The sequence below is a fragment of the Balaenoptera physalus genome, assembly GCF_965194825.1.
Source record: "Balaenoptera physalus genome assembly, chromosome: 6".
NCBI lineage: Eukaryota > Metazoa > Chordata > Mammalia > Artiodactyla > Balaenopteridae > Balaenoptera > Balaenoptera physalus.
In genome coordinates, this window is record NC_138885.1 from 118,766,578 (window position 1) to 118,784,690 (window position 18,113).

The window sequence follows — 18,113 nt, forward strand, 5'->3', positions numbered from 1 at the left end:
CTTAAGGTCTGTTGTTCTAAGCCGCCCAGTGTGGTGTGCTTTGTTAAAGCAGCATGAGGACACAGAAGGCAGAAGACAACCATTTAGAACAGGTGCCTTTTAACGAAACTTCCCCTCCCAGAGCCTGGGGTGCAGAAGTTTTCTGCTTTCTTTAAAAGGTATGGCACAAAACCCTTGAAAGAGATTCAGTCCAGTGCTTGTTCCCAAAGAAAATTTTGGGTAAACAACTTCCATTCTTTATTTTTAATGTCTGCTCTCTCTCTACGGGTCTCCTCCTCCTCATTTCTTACATCTGTGATGTAAATTTGTAAAGCTGGAGGGGTAAACTTCCACCCACCAGGCCGTGGATCGTGCAGTAGAAATGACTGTTTCAACATGACCACCGTATGAGGGACCATGAATTACGTTATGGAAAAGGTTAGCTCCTTCCCTAAAGAAAGAACAAGCTGTGATGAAGAGAAGTAATATCCGTTAACTACGTTTTCCATATTCACACATAAAAAAAGAGTTATTTAAAATAAAATTCAAAGTAAAGGTAATTAGTACAATTTGAAAATAAGAGAAGTAAGGGCATAATAGACTAACGGTTGGGTAAAAGAAAAATAATAACGAGATCTAAAGTAAATGAACTTCAAGATAAAAACCTAGGAACTCAGTAAATAAATGATACAATATTATAATTAAATAGTTAGAATATTAATGAGAGAAAAATTAAAATGAGAGCAGTGGGTAGAATTAAAGATTAAAAACAGGAGTTAAGAACCTTACAATTAAGAAGGATTAAGGAAAACATATCTGAAAAAAATAGAATAAGAAATCTGAAGATTAGAGAGATCAGTATATTAATTGAAATCATATTATGAAAAAGAAAGATAACATAGCATAAGCTGACAATACAATCTATAACAAGAGCAGAATGATAGCTTTAAAGGTTGCTTAAAGAACTAAAACATTGTCTTAGCAAAAACAAGGTGCCAGATGTGGTGTCATTAGTGTCAATATCAGACGGTGGCAGAGGGGCCCATGACCAGATCTGGGCAAGGATGCCCGTTCAGGGCCAGTGTGAGTGGTGTCAGGGCTCTTTTCCTCTTTTCCTCTGGTGAGGCCCACACGCGTGTACATGCAGCCGGATCAGGAATTAAATCTTCATTGTGTGAGGGATGCAGATTTGGGGGTGGTGGTTAATACTGTAGACCTACCCTGACTGAAATAAAAAATGGGACCACAAGTGGGATGTCCATTGAGGGTGATCCAAAAAAATTATTTTAAAAGCATGGAGGGAAGAAAGCAAGCCGCAGGTGGAATAATTGGTCCCCAAACACATGCACGTCCTGCTCGAGGCCTGTGGTTACGTGCGTAACGTGGCAAAGCAAGTGAAGGTTGCAGACGGAACTGTGGCCAGTGGTCAGCTGACCTTGAGAAGGGAGGTCATCCCGGACTGTCAGGGAGGGGGTGCGGGCAGTGTGATCACAAGTCCACGTATGTGATGAGAGGGCAACATGTCAAAGTCCAGGTGATGCAGGTGAGGCAGTGCTCCTGGCCCAGGTGGGAGGAGGGCCAGGACGCAGACAGCACGGCAGCCCCTGGGAGCTGGACCTTCCCCTGGCACCTGTGGAAGGAGGGCAGCCCACCAACACCTGGCTGTTAGACTGTAAACCCCCTTGGACCCTGGCCTGCAGAACTGTAAGAATTAGATCTGTACTGTTTCAAAGCTGATGGAGAAAGTAATTGAGAGGACCCACGAGTTGGTCCCGGGCAACTGGGGCTCCTCACCCCTGACCTTGGGATGTTTGCACCATCCCCACCCTAGACACAGCCTCGAGGTCGAGGCCGTCTAGACAGTGAACCTGATGGAACCCAGGTAAGCCCTCTATAAACTTCTAAAATCTGGCTGGTGGGTGCAGATAGCCACTTGTCTTGCGGTCCAAGGCAAGCCTCATAAGTAAGCCCCCCGCTGGTTACACCTGCCACCCCCCAGTCTGGAGGTCTGCCAGTTTCTTCGGTCTCTCCCTGTCCTCTTGGGGATGGGGCCAGTTTATGAACCAATGAAAGCCACCGAGGTTGTGGCGGTCTGTGACAGCGACCACGGGAAATTGTTCTGCAGTGATGAATACTTAGTAAGACCATCACTTACAGAAGTTGGAACGTAGATAATTTTAGCGGCCAACCTGTGACGCACAGCCTGGCAGGGAGGCGGTTAATTTCAACGGTGGGATGGTACCCTCGGCGTCTCCTCAATTACACGTCTGTCTCCAGGAAATGGGCTAAAGATGTGCTTCCCACACACCTGCTGGGTGGCCCTAATACCAGAGTGTAGCTATTGTCGCAAGGAGCCCCAAATAAGAAGCTCGCCAAGAGTTTGAAATAGTTGATTGTAGAGGAAACCCTGAGCCTGAAGAAGGTCTGCGAGTGCCAGAGAATTTAAATGATGCTCGATCACTCTCCCACAGCGGGGCAGGCTTGGGGGAGGCAGGTTGGGGGTCACAGGCCGCGCCAGAGGTGAGGATGCAAAACCAAAGGCGTCCCCGAAGTGCAGCCGCAGGTCGCATGCAAAAGGGAGTGTCTGTCAGGGAACAAAATGGGGACTCACTGAGGACCCGTCCTCCCGGGCGGAGGGCCCTGACCTGGGCGCTTCTCCCCGGAGGGTGCTCAAGGCGGTGAGTTTGCTCCTGTCCGGCTGCACGGAGAGGAAAGGAGGGAAGGGAACCTTCTCCGTGAGAAGCAGATCCAGGTCTGCAGGCCGAGAGCTGCCGCAGCAGGACCTGAACAAGAGGCAGCAGCGTGAAACCTCCTGATGCCAAGTCGGGCTTCCATCCCCAGGGTCTGAGGGGCCGTCCTGCTGTCCTGGGACGTGCAGGAGCCCGTTCGGCCTGTGAAAGCATGGGAAGCTGTGCCGCGCACCTGGGTGACTTTGGAATTGGTCACTGCTCCTGCCGGCCAGGGCACAGGGCCGGTGCCCACCTGGGCAGGGAGGGGCCACAGGACTAACCGTGGACACTGAGCGTTGGCAGAAGTGGTCGGGGTTCCTTTAGGACGAACCTTTGTTGACACTGCCAGACCCAGTCTGTCCTCACCTCCAGGCCTGTCTTCACTTCCAGGGCACGTGAATGTGTATGTATGTGCATCTGTGCGTGTGAGTGTGTGTGCGTGTGAGTGTGTGTGCATAATTTACACTAACACAAGATCATTTTTAATAAGTACCAGCCTAAAGGTGTTTACAAATGGCTACAGAATGAGGGAAAGAGCTAGCACAGAAGTATCTGGGAGGAGGATTTCTTGCCTGAATTTATCCTGAATATCTATTCTCAATTTACAGAGCAAATGTATTAGCCATTTTATAGTTATGTATTTTTTCTAATAAAAGACCTCTCATTTATTTGTACTTTGGGCAATATTTGCCTGCAGGACAGAGCTGCGTGTTATAATCTACAACCATATATCTTATGCTTTTTCAGCTGGACTTAGGCAATTATAAAAATATACAAAATGAAACAAAGCCACAACAACAAAAACCCTCTAGGGCAGTAAAATAGCACTCCTCCACACTCACCTTAACACATTCCTACTCGGCATGTAAAAAGCGTGTTGAGAAATAACCGTGCTTCATAGTAATGCAACATCTGAAAAATCAAGCTGATGGCAATTTCTAGCTCAAGAAAAGTATAGCTCAGTCCTTTCTATTTTTTCCACCATCTTAACCAAGGAAATGGGGGGAAAATGATTTTTAAAAGGTAATTCTTAAAATCAGTTCAAAAAATATTATCAGGCAATTAAAGAACATTAAAGATCTCCAAATTAACAAAATCCTACGGGGGTTGGTGTTCTGCTTATAAGCTTATCAACTCTTACAGAACAGGCTGCCTTTGTGAGCTCCAGCCACAACTAAGTAGGAGTTATACTCACAGCAGATCAGAATTACTTTCCATAAAGTAGAAGGGGCTCTAATACAGAGTCTGAGAATTACTATTAGGAAAACTTGTTTGCAAATCCCACGCCAAATAGATAGTTTTTTGTGTCTGGTTGTATGCCAGAGGCTAATTTTTGCTAAGGCAAACAATACTTTCTTCTACTGAGTTTTCACGTTGTAGTTTACTGAAGGGCGAATTAGCAGAATTATCATAATACGTAATGAAATGAAGAGCCCATTAAAAGCAAAGGATTGTGGGCAACACTGTAGATTGATTTCTTTTTAACGTTACAGCACACTTTCTGAGGGAGAAGTCATTTGTGTTTAAGGGGAGAGGATGTGACACTTCTCGGAGTCAGGTCAGGACTCCCAGTCTATCTGTGATGGCAGCTATTATGTCTACAATACGACTAATTGTCATAGCAATTGATGAAATTGGTAATAATTGTAGTGAGTAAATTTACTGAGCTCCTTTTATATTCCAGATGACACCAGACATTTGACAAATTAGTCATTATAACAACTCTCCAAAGTAGGCGTTAGGATTTGGGCTTTGAAATCGAAGTTCAAGGAATAAAGTACGTCGATTCATTAGTCAGGCGCACAGACGGCACGCAGGGCTCCGTGCTAAGGCCACACACTGTGCTCCAACCGCAGGCCCCTGCTCACCAGCCCTGGGCCAAAACAGGCCTCCACCCCTCATCTGTAAAATGGGATGAGACTGGCATTGAGCTCACAGGGCTCCAGAGAAAATACCGTGAGCTCATCCACAGATGACACTTAGCTTCTGGCCCATTGTATAGAAAGCTCAGGAGAACCTTAGTTGCCCCTAAAATCAATTATTGTTACCATTGAAGGTATTCTGTGGGGTGGTGACATTAGGTCCATGCAGCAACAATTTCTGTCCTCCCCAGCACACGACTATCATGCATCACACCTAACACTCTGCAAAGTTTTGAAAGAGCAGTGCAACATTTCGGGTTCCACTTTTTTAATTCAAATCATTGACCACTTAAGAAAAGGAGTTAAGCTTCCATGTTCTGAAGCCTTTTCACAAAAACTGTAAACACCTTTCAACATTCAAAATTCATGTCCTCCTTCTTTAGAAATAAATTTGCAATGAGTTTTCCATTGTTCTTTATTTGTTGCACTGACTCATTTTACAATCAAAGTTCCCATTATCTGAAATTCTGAAGTATAGTAATTTGGAAGAATGGCAGCAACAGGCAAAAAGATCGCTGGGCAAGCAAAGCGATTGTTTATGAGACAGATTTGAAGGCTGGGTTTGGATTTTTTTAATGTGTGGGAAGGATGAACAACAATGATAAATTTTGTACAGGATTTTCTGTGTAATTTGTTAATACTAAGTGATATACCTGTTTCAAAGACGCTCCTCAGGCATCCACAAGGAGACAAAGTGAAAGGGATTTTAATCACAAGGTTGCTATAGCAGCAAAATTCATAGATAAACTAAAGATTTATCATTTATTTATCTGGCAATTAGATAAGTAAAATAGTGGAATTTTATGAAGTAATTGAGATAATGCATTGTTTATATGTCATATTAAAGCAGCTCAATATCAAAAAAAACAACAACCCAATCAAAAAAATGGGCAGAAGACCTAAACAGACATTTCTCCAAAGAAGACATACAGATGGCCAAGAGGCATATGAGAAGATGCTCAACATCACTAATTATCAGAGAAATGCAAATCAAAACTACAATGAGGTATCACCTCACACTGGTCAGAATGACCATCATCAAAAAATCTACAAACATTAAATGCTGGAGAGGGTGTGGAGAAAAGGGAACCCTCTTACACTGTTGGTGGGAATGTAAACTGATACAGCCACTATGCAGAACAGTATGGAGGTTCCTTAAAAAACTAAAAATAGAACTAGCATACGACCCAGCAATCCCACTTCTGGGCATATACCTGGAGAAAACCATAATTCAAAATGACACATGCACCCTAATGTTCATTGCAGCACTATTTACAATGGCCAGGTCATGGAAACAACCTAAATGTCCATCAACAGAGGAATGGATAAAGAAGATGTGGTACATATATACGACAGAATATTACTCAACCATAAAAATGAATGAAATTGTGCCATTGCAGAGATATGGATGGATCTAGAGACTGCCATACAGAGTGAAGTAAATCAGAAAGAGAAAAACAAATATCGTACATTATTGCATATATGTGGAATCTAGAAAATGGTATAGACGAACTTATTTGCAAAGCAGAAATAGAGACACAGATGTAGAAAACAAATGCATGGATACCCACGGGGGATAGGGGGTGGGATGAACTGGGAGATTGGGATTGACATATATACACTATTGATACTATGTATAAAATAGATAACTAATGAGAGCCTACTGTATAGCACGGGGAACTCTACTCAATGCTCTGCAGTGAACTAAATGGGAAAGAAATCCAAAAAGGAGGGGATATACATATAGCTGATTCACTGTGCTGTACAGCAGAAACTAACACAACATTGTAAAGCAACTATACTCCAATAAAAAATAAAATAAAATTTTACTAGGTTTAGAAAAATAGTTCTAAAAACATAGTAAGGTGGAGAATGTTAGAAATAGAATGATTTCTATAGCAAAATACCACACACACACACCCCACTACATAATTCTAAAGAAATACATATATAAATAAATATGCATGTAAGATAGGGGATGGGCATGGAGATAAAAGAAGAGGAATTATTGTGATATAAAGAAAGTCCCTCAACAAACCAATGTCGATTATTTAAGAGGAGTTGTGTATTACCAGCTCAAGCCTATCAACCTAAATCCGAAGCAATAAAAACAATCCTAGAATATGACAGGGTGATCATTCACACATTTTCCATCCTTTTAGAAATCCCACTGAAACAGAACTATACGTAGATTAGAGAAAAATTATAATCGTAGAAATAAAATAATAAACAAGTAGTGATGTACATGTCAGTAAATAAAGGCTGGTAAATCTCTCAGGATTGAATGTGGAGAAAAGGAAACTTTTGTGCGTTGTCGGTGGGTATGTAAATGGTACAGCCACTGTGGAAAACAGTATGGAGGTTCCTCAAAAAATTAAAAATAGAACTACTATAGGATCCAGCAATTCCACTTCTGGGTATTTATCTGAAGAAAATGAAAACTCTAATTCTAATAGATATCCACACCCCAGTGTTCATTACAGCATTATTTACAATAGGCAAGATATGGAAGCAACCTAAGTGCCCATAAACAGAAGAATGGACAAAGAAGGTGTGAAATATATATATATATATTTATATATGCCAGAATATTAATAATGGAATATTACTCAGCTATAAAAAAGAATGAAGAATGAAATCTCACCATCTGTGACAGGATGGATGGATATAAAGAGTATTATGCTTAGGGAAATAAGTCAGACAGAGAAAGACAAATATGTTGTGTTCTCACTTATATGTGGAATCTGAAAGAAAAGCCTAAAGCAAAACAAATGAACAAACAATACAAAATGAAAAAAGACTCAGACACAGAGAACAAACAGATGGTTGCCAGAGGGGATGGGGGTGGGGGAATGAGTGAAGTAGGTGAAAGAGATTAAGAAGGACAAACTTCCAGTTATAAAATGAATACGTCATGGGGATGTAATACACAGAACAGGGAATATAGTCAGTTATATTATAATAACTTTACAAGGTGACGTATGGTTACTAAACATAGTGGTGATCAATTCGTAATGTAAATAAATGTCAAATGTCTTTGTTGTGCATCTGAAACTACTATAATATCGTATGTCAACTATACTTCCAAAAAAATGAAAAAAAGGATGTTAAAAAAATTTAATGGGAGAGTAAAACAACTGAGTATTTGCATTTGGTATATTTGGCATATATTTTATGACATTTTTTAAAAATATTATTTTATTTTTCTCAAAAGGACTTTTAAAATAAAAATAAATCTACTCTCACTGTCATTTTTAAAAGAGAAAGGGAATTGTCTCTTTTAAACCTCACAATCTCGTGTTGAAAAATGCGTGTCCTCCAGGGTCAATATGGAGGGGTTTCAGAGCCGGGGCTCCAAACGTGACTACTGGGTGTGACTCCCTCCCTGCCCTCAGACCAGGTGACCTCTGCAAATTACCTGCATCCTTCTTCCCAGGTCACCTCACCAGGGAAGTGGAAAGTGAGGGACCAGCTCCGGGACCAGGTGGGGAGTAAGCATCACGGCTGGGCCACGTCTGAGGTGGGAGTTACTTCTGTGGTGGTGATTTGTATAAACAATCTCAAGAGTATTTATTCAGTTGGGTGGAGCTATGGGTAAATTAACCTTCGGAGGTTCACAGGGGAATCAAAGCTTGTCAATATCTTGTAGCCACTCACCATGGATCAGAGAGTTCAGAGTTTCCCGAGATGCTCCAAAATCTTTGTTTTTGGAGAAAATCCCAATTGATATTCACTCTCTGTGCAAAAACATTCATGATGTGTTAAATACTTGCCACTTTTCCCATATTATATATATATGTGTGTGTGTGTGTGTGTGTGTATAGAGAGAGACTTACAAAATACTGATATTTTAATGAAAGTCAAAGAAAATAAATGACTTGAAATAAAAATCTGTATTTTACATAAAATTTCATAAGGAGTTGTAAGTAATAGTCCCCAATGAAACAGTATGCACACTAAATCATGTTTGGAAACTTGCTGTAGAGTTCAGTTGAATATAAATTCACATGTATTTTTTCCAAAGGAAAAAACGTGTTTCTGTATAGTGTTTATCATGTAGTATTCACCATATGTATACTACATATAAAGCTATATGGTACTGATAGCATATAGAACTGTATTGATATACAGGTACTAGTTTTTCTCTTTGAAAAGTGAAAACTACAAATTTTATGAAGGATGAGATAAAAGTATTCTTCATAATCACATACATTTCCAAGGCAGCCACCATCCCCACGTCTATGGGAGTACAGATGCCAACGCGCGTACACACACCTCCTTCTCAGGCGCTGGTACCCTGACTGCAGCCAGGCTGCCAACACGCCTCTCCTCGCCCGGAGGACTTGGGGTTCTCCTGAGCCTGCCCCAGAGCACACCTTACTTACATGCATGCTCTATTACGTAAATGCTACTACGTTTTCTCATAAAGTGTATTATTCAGTATGTACATTTTATAACTTTGTTTTCTCTTAACATATTGTAGACTCTGTCTACTAGACATAAATGTAAATATACCTCATTCTTGGTAACAGCTTCATAAAAAATGTGTACGGATGACATTTTATTTAATTAATCCCTTTTTATGTATAAAGATGGTGTTCTGATATTCTTCTGTCTTAGTAAGGCTGGAATGAGCAGTGCTGTATCTGTGTGTGTGTGTGCCCAATTCTTTTTATCACGTACTATGATAAATTCATACATGTGGTATTGCTGAGTCAAAGGCTTACATATCAACCTCTCAAGCCCTGGTTTTCTTCCTCAGATTGGGACTATGATACCAGCACTGAAAGTTATTGGAATGACCGGGTAAGTGCACGGCTGCCCACAGAGCTGTCCTGTGAGCAGATAGGGACGGTGCCTCTTCCGCCGCTGTGCCTTCTGAAGACGCAGAGACCAGGCCTTCTTCTCCAAAGAGGAGCAGGGAAACACCACTGACCTGGCTTAGGAGCAATGGAACTGAAAGTATATGTTTCCCTTTGTCCAGGTTAATCCTGACTGTTGGCCCCTTTCTTAAAATTTCCAGGAAAAAGAACTCTGGTTTTCATTTTCTGAGGATCAACTTGTAACTGGGCCTTCAAGTAACTACAAAGACTTCGTCATTTTTCATTAATTGATTTTTCAGGTTGATATTCACTCAAGTTTGATCAGATCCGTGCGGGACCCTGAATGTCTGGGTGGAGGGGGGCTGTCAGGGAGCCCTGAAGGAGGCTGACTCCTGGTGGCAGGTGGATAAAGCCAGCTGGAGAGGATGGAGGAGAGCCTGAGGTGGGGAGTTAAAGCTCTTTGAGAATCTCGTGTGGGAGGGAGCTGAAAATGGGCAATTCCTCCGGAGGATGAGGGAGGGGGTATGGGGGGGAGGAAGGGATACTGCAGGAAAAGGGGAAAGTGACAGGTTCCTTAGCAATTGGGGTGGGGCGGACTATTCCATAAGGCAGGGCATGTCCCCTGAGACGGGCAGCAGGAAGTGTCTGTGGAGGGAACAGAAGGTGGGCGGATTTGATTATAGGGTGGGAGACACATGAGGTAGCTCCTATCTAATTGTTTCTAGTTTCTCTTTGAATTAGAGAGAATATCTGCAGCAGAGTGAATGGAGGTGGAGGGAAAGGGGGAGAGAGAGAGAGAGAGAATATGGGAAGGAGGGAGGAGGGAAGTTGTTTTAGAGCCTGGAAGTCAAGCCCACCAGGAGGGGTGGCCGAACCACAGGAGTGACTGCGTGCCTGCTTGAGATGTGGTCCTGGATGGAAACAGACCGGTCGGCAGGGCTCTGTGGTTTTCCCTCATGGGGTTCAGGTGTTTGGGGAAAGGTAAGGGACAGGTGGATAGTTGGGCTTAACCAGGTCTGTGGTTTCACGAGGCAAGTCATGACAGCGAGAAAAACTGGGGGAAGTTAGGAATGTTTGTAAGAGACTGAGGACAGTGGTGGATTTTATAATTTAAATGGAATAAGGAAGAAATTGAAGTCATTTTTGAGGGAGGGGCCAGTGGTTGCCAGCAGATTATTTGGCTGTAAGTGTAGAGTGAGACACAGGGGACGTGCAGAGGAAATGAGCTGGCGGGAGGGGTACTGACAGTGGGACTGCAGGTGGTTGGTTCCTGGGACTGGTGGGGCAGATGTGGGCGGTGAGGACCATGGCGTTGAGGGAGGGGAGACTGAGGAGACTGGACAGAATCTCGGGCATCCCGTACTCACTTGCCAACTAATGCCAAACCCCTTGGCTCCCGCTGTTTCTGCTTACGCTTCCTGTGTTGTATTCTGCACACTGGACCGGAGCATGTGGTCTGTGTCACCATCGTGTTGGTCCCGTGTAGCACAAGCCTGATACATAACACAAGTCCAGCGCATATTTTTTAATAAATAAGGAAGGAGGTAACTGAATGATTATCTTATTAAACTATGAAACAAAAGAATCCCATATTCTTGGTTGTAGGTGGGTGTTTTACTAAAGCACTTTCTTATAAAAAAAGAAAACCAAAACCTGTAGATTGCAAGCAATTTTCTGCAAGAAAAAGTAAATAAATCAGAAGTTCAAACTTTTCAAAATTCATACACTTTGTACATTTCTAATGTACTTATTAAGAAAAAGAAAGTATTAAATGAGAAACTAGCCTCATAATTGTTTTTGTCACAGCAAAAGTTGAGGAGAATCGTATCGTGTTGCTCAAATTTCTATTCATTTTTCTTAAGCCTATGAGAATCAAAGTATCTTTGTGTTCAGAAACCAATTCTCTCCTCAGAGCCTCTGTACACTTATATAACTGAAGATAAGATTTGGGACTTGGTTATGAGTCAAAACTAAATATATTCATGGTTTATTTCTATTTGGAGACCATTCTAAAAATTCAGGTACATATTTGAATATTACAATGCCTACTCGATATATTTAATATCTTCTCCAAATATTCTTACTCAGGTAAGGATACGGTGACATAATCAGTTTTGAGTTCACTCATACATTCTCAAAGATATTTAACACGTTAGCTAAGAACCTGATTTGGGAAGGACATTTTTATTACATGGGTAATAAAATGTCTGTAATCCCTCAAATAAGGGAGGCAGTAATTTTATGTCCGTGACCCACTAGACTCTGAGCTCCGTGAGGACCTGGTGGTCTTACATTCATCACATCCCCAATATCTACTAAGGCATCTAGACATCGGTCAGCAATCAATTGTTGTTGAATGTGTGAATGATTGAAAAAAATATTGACTATTAAAAGCGGTAAAAGGGGGCTTCCCTGGTGGCGCGGTGGTTGGGAGTCTGCCTGCCAATGCAGGGGACACGGGTTCGAGCCCTGGTCTGGGAAGATCCCACATGCCGCGGAGCGACTGGGCCCGTGAGCCATAACTACTGAGTCTGCGCGTCTGGAGCCTGTGCTCCGCAACGGGAGAGGCCACGACAGTGAGGGGCCCGCGCACCGCGATGAGGAGTGGCCCCCGCTTGCCGCAACTGGAGAAAGCCCTCGCACAGAAACGAGGACCCAACACAGCCAAAAATAAATAAATAAATTTATTAAAAAAAAAAAAAAAAAAAAGAGTGTTAGGTAACACATTAGGAACTAGGTGGCTCTGTGCCCATAATCTTAAAAAAAAAAAAAAAAAAAAGCGGTAAAAGATATAAATATTTACATACAGTTATAGGCATTCACTGATCACCTGCCTAAAACCCACTCTTGGACCGTGACTTAAGAGCCCTTGCGTTATCCTGCAGTTGCACAGGCCCCAGGACCCTGGTGCTATAGCCCTGGTCAGTTTCTGAGTCCTCCGAGGATGGGCCGATTCTCAAGGGCCCCCAACAGCCATGGCTCCCCTGGGCGAGGTTTCCTACAGGAATCCCCCTCCACTGCTGTGGAATCTTTCTCTCCTTTCTCCTTCTTCTCTTCCCTTCCTCCCTCCCTCCCTCCTTCCCTTCCCGTTCTTTGAGTAGCATATTAGTGTCGATTATATCACACCATCCTTTTTAAAGTGAAATGTCACTTTTTCCAAAAAAGCTCAAAAATAGTACTCACTTCAACTCCTTAGCACACAAATATGAACAAATTTCCTAAACAATATGAATTTAGCAGTAAAATTTATTATCTGAAGACTGGGAAAAAGTGATACCTGCTCTACAATGTAGTTCTTGTAAGTTTTAGTTGTAATTCATATTAATATCAGGTTTAAAAATAGAAATATGGTAATGATCATGTGATGCTCTTTTTTCTTAAATAATTATTAGTTTTTTTACTCTTTAGTGAATTTCTAGTTTAGACAACATCGAGAAATTATGGCGTATGCAAACACACTTCTTTTGTAGTAAATATGGTTTTCAAAACACACACAAGGAGCTTCCCTGGTGGCACAGTGGTTAAGAATCCACCTGCCAATGCAGGGGACACGGGTTCGAGCCCTGGTCCGGGAAGATCCCACATGCCACGGAGCAACTAAGCCCGTGCGCCACAACTACTGAGCCTGCGCTCTAGAGCACGCAAGCCACAACTACTGAGCCCAGGTCCTGCAACTACTGAAGCCCGCACACCTAGAACCCGTGCTCCACAACAAGAGAGGCCACCGCAATGAGAAGCCTGCACGCCACAATGAAGAGTATCCCTGCTCGCCGCAGCTAGAGAAAGCCCACACACTGCAACGAAGACCTGACACAGCCAAAGATAAATAAATAAAATAAATTTTAAAAAAATCCCTCAGTTTAAAAAAAATAAATAAATAAAATAAAATAAAAACACACACTAGTTTTCTGCTCATAGGAAGATGGAGAAAGCAGCATGGAAGTACCTCGAAAAATAAATAAAATTATTATTATACCCAGCAATCCCACTTCTGGGTGTATAACCAAAGGAAAACAGGGTATTGAAAAGGTATATGAACTCCCGTGTTTATTGCAACATTATTCACAATAGCCAAGACATGGAAACAACCCAAGTGTCCAGCAACGGATGAATGGATAAGGAAGACGTGGGGGTGTGTGCCTGTGTGTATGTATATGTATTGTGATATATGTCAGATATATATGTATATATGTGATATATATGTGCCTATGTGTATATGTATGTATATTATATGTACGTATACTGAATATTATTCAGCCACCAGAAAGAGGAAATCTTGCCGTTTTGCAACCACATGGATGGACTTTGAGGGCATTCCGTTAAGTCAGAGGAAGGCACATGCTGTATGATCTCACTTCAATATGGAATCTAAGAAAGCCCAACGCAGAGAAACAGAGTAGGTGGGTGGGTACCAGGGGCTGGGGAGTTGGGGTCTGCAAAGGTGTTGATCAGAGGGTACAAACTGTCCAGTTATAAGATGAATACATTCTGGGGGTCTAATGTATGGCATGGTGATTCTAGTTATCAAGACTGTATTATACACTTGAAAGTTGCTCTGAATATTTTCCCACTTCTGAAAAGAAATGGTAATTATGTGACCTGGTGAAGGTCAGCTAACCGAGGGTGGTAATCACACGGCGGTATAAGTGGATCAAGTCAACACTCTGTACACCTTAAATTTACACACTGTTATCCATCCATTATTTCCCGCTAAAGCTCGAAAAAACCAGGTTACCGTCAGAAGGAGCAGCGTCTCTCGTGTCTGTTCCACCGCCACTTGCCCGCCATGCGTCAGGCGTCCCACTCGCAGAGACGGGTCACGCCGGTGCTGCCACCTCGGCCTTCGCGCTTTCCCGCCTCGGAAGGACAGCGAACGGGCTTCCGCAGATGAAAGGCCGCGCGCGTCTGCGCCCCTGAGAGTTTGCGGGACCGGGAGACGCGGGATGTGGAAAGGGAGGAAAACCCACGCCCTTCGTAAAGGTTGGTAGCTTGGGGGGGGGGTGTGTGTGTGTGTTTTCCTGAGATTTATGCCAAACTTTCATTTACGCTTGAACGAGGATGACTTGAGTCTACGCAGCCTGATACTGTCCTGAGAGAGCAAGGGACTCGCCGACCGGCTGCTGCCCCACTGCCCGGAGGTGCGCCCAGCCCCGCGCCCCGGGGCGTCGCCGGGTCCGCAGCGAGGACACGGGCGCCGCCGAGCCGCCAGCCCGGGGCGCGGGTGGGGCGCGCGGGCGCGAGAGGCGTCCTTTCCTCTTCTGGACAGTCCCCAGGGTCCAGCACCAGCTCCACGTGACGGGGAGACCCCGGCGGAGGGGTCCCCAGGGACCCGGCAGGCAGCTGCCCTGCGACCCTCCGAGGGAGGGGAAGGCCCGGAGGCACCCGACTGCGGACGGGGGGACGCCCCCGGTCAGATCCACCGGGGAGCAGGGGCGGGGAGGGGCCGCCGAGCGGCAGGAGCGCTCGGCCCCGGCCCGGGGGAGCGGCAGCCCCCAGAGGCTATCACCTCTCCCGCTCTCCCCCGGAGCGCCGCAGCCCGGGACGCGTCCCGCCCCTCGGCAGCCGCGCGCCCCTCCTCTCGGGCGCGTCGCGTGGGCGGCGGTCACGGGCGGTGGGCGGTGCTCAGGGCGGTGGGCGGTGGTCACGGGCGGTGGGCGGTGCTCAGGGCGGTGGGCGGTGGTCACGGGCGGTGGGCGGTGCTCACGGGCGGCGGGCGGCGGTTACGGGCGGTGGGCGGTGCTCAGGTCGGTGGGCGGTGGTCACGGGCGGTGGGCGGTGCTCAGGGCGGTGGGCGGCGGTCACGGGCGGTGGGCGGTGCTCACGGGCGGCGGGCGGCGGTCACGGGCGGTGGGCGGCGGTTACGGGCGGTGGGCGGTGCTCAGGGCGGTGGGCGGTGCTCACGGGCGGCGAGCGGTGATCACGGGCGGTGGGCGGTGCTCAGGTCGGTGGGCGGTGCTCACGGGCGGCGAGCGGTGATCACGGGCGGTGGGCGGTGCTCAGGGTGGGGGGCGGTGGTCACGGGCGGTGGGCGGTGCTCAGGACGGTGGGCGGTGCTCACGGGCGGCGGGCGGCGGTCACGGGCGGTGGGCGGTGCTCAGGACGGTGGGCGGTGCTCACGGGCGGTGGGCGGTGCTCGGCTCCTCCCGCCGCAGCCCGCGGAGCCCGAGCCGAGCCCGAGCGGCGCCGAAGCGCAGAGGGGCGTGGACGTGGCGCCCGCGGGGCCGTAGGAGGCTCGCGCGGGTCCTCGGCGCTGAGCTCGCGCGGCCCGGAGCGTTGGTCCCGCCGAGTGGGCGGCGATGAGCGCCGAGGGACCCTTCCCCCCGGCTGCCCCCCGCGGGCGCCCCGGCCGCCTGCTAGTGCCCGCGAGGGTGAGTGCCGGACCTCCCGGCCGTTTTTTCTGCGCGCGCCCCTCCTCTCCCTGCGCCCCCTTCCCCTCTGCACCCCTTTCTCCCTCCAGGCCCTCCCCTTCTCAGCGCCCCTGTCTCTCCTCCGCGACCCGTCTTCCCTCCCCGTGCCCCCTCCTCATCCTCCGCCCCCTCCTCACCCGGCGCCCCCTTCCCTCTTGCGTCCCCATCTCCATCTCCCGGGGCGGCTCGTGCGGGCGGGCGGGCGGGCGCAGACCCCCTGACCCTCCGTCCTCCCGGCCCAGCATCCCAGACGGAAACTTGTAGGGTCTGCCTTTCCCCGTCGTGAAGGTGCAGCGGCTCCGTGGCCCGTGGGAATCAGGTTCTCCAGGGTTGGGGGTTGGGGGTTCGCCCCTCCTGTCTCCCTGCGAGCGGCTCCTGGCCTCGGGGGCCGCGGCGGGCGTCCTCCTGAGCTCCTCTCCGTCTTGGGGGGGGCCTCTGCCCGGGCTGGGGGCCCCCCCGGCCGAGCGCCCCGCTACTTAGGGGACAGCTCAGCTCTGGACGCCCAGTTCGTGATACCGATTCGTGCGTGCGTGTCTGTGTGACATCTCTTCTTATCCCTGCCCCAGACGACTCCCCTCCACCCTCTTACTTCTAAATAACTTAACTGTTGGGGGAAAACAGAAATGTGGCTCAGTCAAAAACGAAAAGTTCTTGGAAGCCTTCGCGTCGCCACCCCCAGCATAACCGAGTGTTCTGGAAACAGTTTAGGAACCGCAGCCGAGGCTCCCCGACTGATTGACTAATCCGGCTGGAACCGCCTCCCTTCGGGTTTGTCCTCACAGACTCCCTAAGCCCGGGAGCGACAGTAAAAACCGGCGTGTGTCTAGCAGTCCTTTTCAGGATAACAGAGAAATGTTTCGGAGACTATGGGTTGAAGGCTTTTATAAATTCCTGTGTGTCAGGATGCTTCTAAACCAGGGCAGTACTAATGACTGTATGATTTTCTTAAAAAAAAAAAAAAAGCTTATGTAGAGACAGTTGCTTCTTCCATCAAGTTATACAATTCTGGGGTGTTTCCACAAAATCTTGAAATTAAATTTCATGTGAAGTTCCGTGCTGATTGTGTAAAGTACTTTGTCACGGAGCAGTTTTCCTTAAACCGGGAAGACGTGCTTGGGGTAGTCGGAAGTCAAGTGCTTAAGAAAGAGGCTGGGAGTTCTGTCACTGCCTGGAGTCTTGCGGCCATGCGCTCGCTGGTTAGGAGCTGCGCATCTGCTTGAGGTGTTCTTGCAGCCGTCCTGTGTGTAACCACCGTAATTATAGTGGAAGAACCAAGTGGATTGATCATACTGCATAATTGACTCCGTGGACGAGTTATTGGCAATAACTTAAGTTTTTAAAAAATATGTCAACTGCAGGTTCTCAAATAAGTACTCTCCAGGGTGCTAAATGTTGACTCCATTAAGATACTAAATTGGGGGCTCAGAAAGGGGCTCCATACCCCATTTGCTGAGGCTGTAACTAGTGCTTATTTGTAATAAGAACCTTGATTATAAGATGCATCCTATGTGCCTCATACTGGGTTTGAAACGACTTTCTTGTATGTCATCATTTTTCTAATTAGAAGCACTAAGTTCTCCTTCTTAACTGAAATGATGAAATAACTCTGTAAACTCAATGATGTTATGGACAGTTACTGATAAGAAAAGCAGCAAACCTGCATGCTTGTCTAGATTCCAAGGATTCAAGTGAAAAATTTATGGCCATCAGAGGTCCACAGTGCAAAGATGTTTAGGGCCATTTTCCAGCCAAGGTTCCAGCCATGATTGTGTTCCAGCCAGGAAGTTCTGTCAGCACCAAAGGACAAGTGTTGGAATAGTAACATGGATCCCGTAATAGCAGGAGTGGTCCCTCCGGTGTCCTAAGTAATCAGGTGTGCTCAGATGCTGCGTGCTCCAGCCTACAGCAGAGCTCAGATTCTTGCTCATTTATAACAAATCTGTTAACTGTTCTGTCTACACATGTGTCTTTTAAAACAGGAACATTCATAGCTCACAATCATGGCTGGAACCTTGGCTGGAAAATGGCCCTAAACATCTTTGCACTGTGGACCTCTGATGGCCATAAATTTTTCACTTGAATCCTTGGAGTCTAGACAAGCATGCAGATTTGCTGCTTTTCTTATCAGTAACTGTCCATAACATCATTGAGTTTACAGAGTTATTTAATCATTTCAGTTAAGAAGGAGAACTTAGTGCTTCTAATTAGAAAAATGATGACATACAAGAAAATCGTTTCAAACCCATTATATTT

At 46.2% G+C, this 18,113-nt stretch overlaps 2 protein-coding genes across 2 annotated transcripts in view; both read left to right on the plus strand.

Moving 5' to 3' along the window:
* Positions 1 to 18,113, plus strand: part of LOC309662885 (putative hydrolase PNKD) — a 751,075-nt gene that overhangs the window by 25,819 nt on the left and 707,143 nt on the right. The gene's annotated exons all lie outside the window — the stretch shown is intronic.
* LOC309662935 (cyclin-Y-like protein 1) overlaps positions 1 to 18,113 on the plus strand; it is a gene marked incomplete at its 5' end in the record, with an annotated part of 73,681 nt that overhangs the window by 1,959 nt on the left and 53,609 nt on the right. The window lies entirely within an intron of this gene.